The sequence below is a fragment of the Triticum aestivum genome, chromosome 5A (assembly GCF_018294505.1).
Source record: "Triticum aestivum cultivar Chinese Spring chromosome 5A, IWGSC CS RefSeq v2.1, whole genome shotgun sequence".
Lineage (NCBI taxonomy): Eukaryota > Viridiplantae > Streptophyta > Magnoliopsida > Poales > Poaceae > Triticum > Triticum aestivum.
In genome coordinates, this window is record NC_057806.1 from 488,764,564 (window position 1) to 488,768,957 (window position 4,394).

Genomic DNA, 4,394 nt, shown 5'->3' on the forward strand with positions numbered 1-4,394 from the left:
CAGGCGGCCTGCGCAATCCGCGACTCCCATACGCCGTCCCCTGGCCCTGCCGGCTGCTGCTCCCCCTCGTGGGCAGTGGTGGGTGATTGTGCCCGCCCCGCCGGCCCGGACGCGCATGCCGGAGTCGGAGGCGTGTGCCGCCCGCCGCGAGAGGCAGCGGGCAAGGGAGAGGGATGCTGCGGAGAGCTCTGTCCGCCGCCGCCGTGGGGTACCGGCGGAGCCCGACGAGGTCACGCGGCTCCTCGCGTGGGTCTACCGCCGGTCGCTTACGACGGCGAAGACGGACGCTTGGTGGCTCCACCGTAAGAACGTGAAGGCTCTCCGGTGAGTGGATGCGAATGAGAAGGCGACAGAGGCGGCTCGGCTGGCCAAGCTCAGGCGCCAGCAGGACCGGGTCGTCCAGCACCTCAAGGGCCTCGTCATCGTCTCCTCCTCCGACAACGAATCGAATGATCCTCCACCAGCCGCCGACGGCTACAGCTCCGCCGCCGATGAGAAGTGGAAAGGGCTGGCCCGAAAGTGGTGAAGTTCAATTTTCATTTCAAGTTTTAGATGTAGTATAAGTTCTCCGACGTTTATGTGAACTTTGGTGGACCTATGAACAGCCGTGATCTTTTGGTGAACTATTGTGCTATCCCGTGTCTGATTCTATGTCTGATCAGTTGGTCTACGTAGTTTGATCGACGTTGCATGATTTAGTATGGATATAGGGGTTTGGATATGAGATACACGGATCTGGATGACGCGATTCGAGGTGTGTCGATAAATGTCCGTGGACACGCCCGGACGCGTCCGCGAGCTATTAAGAGATCGAATTTGCCAAGTTCGGTTGTAGATGCTCTTATATCCCTGCCCCGTCCTGATTAGCATCCGTGCCTCCATAGTCTCCACCTGGAGTGAGGGATTCGGCATGATGTCCACGATTCCGGGGGAGAGAGGCATAGAATGAGAGCCTGCGCTTTAGGGTTAAAGAAGGGAAAGGGATTTTGACTTAGATAGGGATTTAATCCTCCTCGATCCACTTCAATCCTATTCAAACCCTTCCATCCAAACAAAGCCTTTGATTGGTGCGGCGTCACTGTCAGTCACATTAACATGCAGGGGACCGTAACGTGAAAAATGTGAAAATTCAAAAGAAATAATCGAGGCCATGCATGGAGTAATGCAACAATGAGAAGGCAAAATCTGCTGCTCACGGTACAGCACGACAAAACGATCGGTTAAGCTAAGGGACGGAGCTGAAACATATGCATTATGCAAGATGGTCTCGTGGCAGTACACGTCGCCCCCTCAAAAAAAAAAGTACACCTCGCTGTTCTACAAGCAATTGGATTTCTCTTGTGGCATGCATTATGCAGTTGTGGTGGTAGTGCACTAACACTAGTACTCCTACTCTTACTACTGAAAGGCAGAGAGAGACGTGTGTAGGCAGATGGATATTGCACCTGTGTAAAGTTTGGTGATGAAATAAGTAAACATGTGAGCTACACACAAATGGCAATATCATGATTTTGAAAATATGAACAATGTGTTTTTTTTAGAAAAGAAGGATTACCTTCGGTCTCTCCATCAGGTAATGCATGCAGCTATTTTATTAATTATTCACAAAGACCTTACAAAATAGTGCATAAGGTAGTTTGAATCCATCATCTTAGCAACAATTGTTGCTACTCCTATCCACTTGATGAAGTGATGCCGATAGTCCGAGTCTAATACCAAACAGACATCGTACCAAAGCCTAACATCTAAAACCGGAGGCCCCAACCAAGCTACATATTGCGTTTGGGATACAAACCGGTCCGACGCACTCTCATGTGTCGTCACCGACGTCTTCCATCAATCCATCTTCAGAGCAGAAACTAACGCACCGACCTTGCCAGGCCTCTCTGCCGTCGACGCCACCATAATGCCATACAACATCCTCCTCCGCGTGAGTCCATCTCCGTGCATCGGACGCCGAGTCTCTACTGCGCCACGTCGGTGAGATCCGTCGCCATCAATGTGTAAGATGAAGCACCACTCTACCGAAGAAACCGTCCACTGGTCCCTTGAGCCCGTGTACACCTTCAAGAATGACGCCATCAAGGGGCAAACAACACCAGAGCGCCGCCGGCATTCGATCTACTGATCTAGGGTTTACCCCAAAGGTAAAGAAAAGAGGTCTGGAGCTTCTCCATGGCGATGCCTTCAAGAAGGTAACGACACAAAAGAGTGCCGCCATCGCCGGTCTTGGCAACAAACTGAGAACGAGGTTTTCACCTGGATCCGCTCGACGAACCTCCACCAAGCATCGGGTGCACGGGTCGCCATCTATCTGAGCCGCCACGCAACGAGCAGGCCGCACAGGCCAGATCAGATCTGTCCGGAGGCCAGACCACGCATGTCGCCGACCCAAGGTCAAATGGCCCGTCGCCGCAGATCCGATCACCGGCGCTGCCCGAAGCAAGGTCGGCCGCTGCGCCCGCAGCCATCGGCGCCCGAGGCAAAGCCGGCGTCGTGCCACAGCCGATCAAGGCAGGGACTCCCGTCCTACCGCCAAGGCCAGATCGGTCACGCCTCCTCACGTCGCGGGGCTCCGCACCATCCCCATGGCGCAGGATAGAGGGAGGCCCCCGCCACCGCCGTTGGCCCCCGGGCTATAGGCCGGCGGCGTCCTTCGACGGCGGCAGAGGACGGGAGGGAAGGAAGGAGAGCCCCCGGCGGCTAGGGTTTCATCCCCGCCCGAGTCGCCCGAGCGGGGGCGACGCGGAGGCAGGCGTCTCTCACTCATCAAATATCACAATGTGGGTTGGTTTTACACTCATTTCCTTACTTACGTTGCCCGGGATACATTGTCGCCAAGGCTTCACATAAATGATTTTACTCGTATCGTAGCAATACGGCATATGTGTTGTGGTGAGTTTGCTGGTCATCTCACGTTGCTTTGACGACCGGTGGGGACTTGGGGCTCTTTATATCAGACCTTCGTCCGTTTCTTCGTAATAGACTGAACAGCTCTATTCTTCCAGTGAAAAAGACAGTGCTCTTGCTAGTTCATCGGGAAAATAAGTGCATCTCATGATAATCCTACTGAAGCACGCTCACGTGTATGACAATAATACTAGCAACAAGATATGAACCACTGTATATAGGATCTGTAGGTGAAGAGTTGTCCTACCACCTCACTAGCCAGGAGACGGTTCTGGTGGCATAGCATGGTTGTGTAGGCTGGTTCATTTGAAGGAGTTGCTTGGTTGAAAGAAGAGATAATAGGTCTAGGTCTCGGCCACCCGCCCGACTGCCTCTCCCAAAGTGCAATTTGGATGCAAAAGCTAGCGCACGAGGGTTAAGCTAGCACGTACGCGAGAATTAATGCATGCCTGTGGCCTAGCGGGTTGAGTAGAGGGTAGGTTTTTATATCGCTGCCCTGCTTGCCATGCCTCTGCTTCCACTGAATTCGATTGCATTAGCGGCTCATGCAAGGCAGTCCACAATTTGGCATGAGTTGCACGGGTCCGGCCAAGAGGATCCTTAATTGCAAACGGTGTTACAAGAGAGCATTTTTTTTAACACAATACAGTCGAGGTCACTCACAAACACGAGCATACATCCATCACTATAAAAGCACACACGCACACCTTACCCCTGTGAGCATTTCCGAGAGTGTTGTTAAAATCTAGTTATATATGAATCCACTTTTCGGGACTTACTAAAGCTCATACTAATAAATTGTCGTAAATCCACTAAAACAAATTACGCACTCTGGGAGTAGATAGAAATGCATCCTCTTAAATTCTCATAAAGGATAATCACTATTTTTTTTGTTCTGTGTAAAAAATTAAAAATAAATTTCTGCATAATAAGCTACGATTTGTGCATGGTTCACAAAGGATCATATTTTGAAGGGTAACTTTAGCTTTTTACCCTATAGTTCAAAATTTTGTCAGCAATTACCTATTTTACAAGATTGCACTCAATGAGGTAATTCATGTGAAAATTGTCAAAACATGAAGTAAAAACTGAATTTTACTACTTTATTTTTAACGAAAGGTACCAAGAATGAGTTTGAACTTACATGGGATTTTCGCAATATAGAAGCATGATATTCTTTTTTCTAAGTACCAAGATATAAGTTCATACCCAGGTTGTAGTCAGCATTTTCCGCGGTGTTACATGAACAGTTTTTTTTCATAATTATTACCCAGAGTTAACCTTTTATACGGAACTAATTTCAAGGTACTCCTCCGTTCCAAAACACTTATAGTTCTAACTTTGTCCTAAGTCAAACTTATTTAGGTTTGAACAGATTTATGACAAAATCTACTAATATCAACAACATCAATATATTTTCCGATCAAACAAGATCCAATATATGTATGTAGCATGGAAATATATTTTATGATGAACAAGATAAA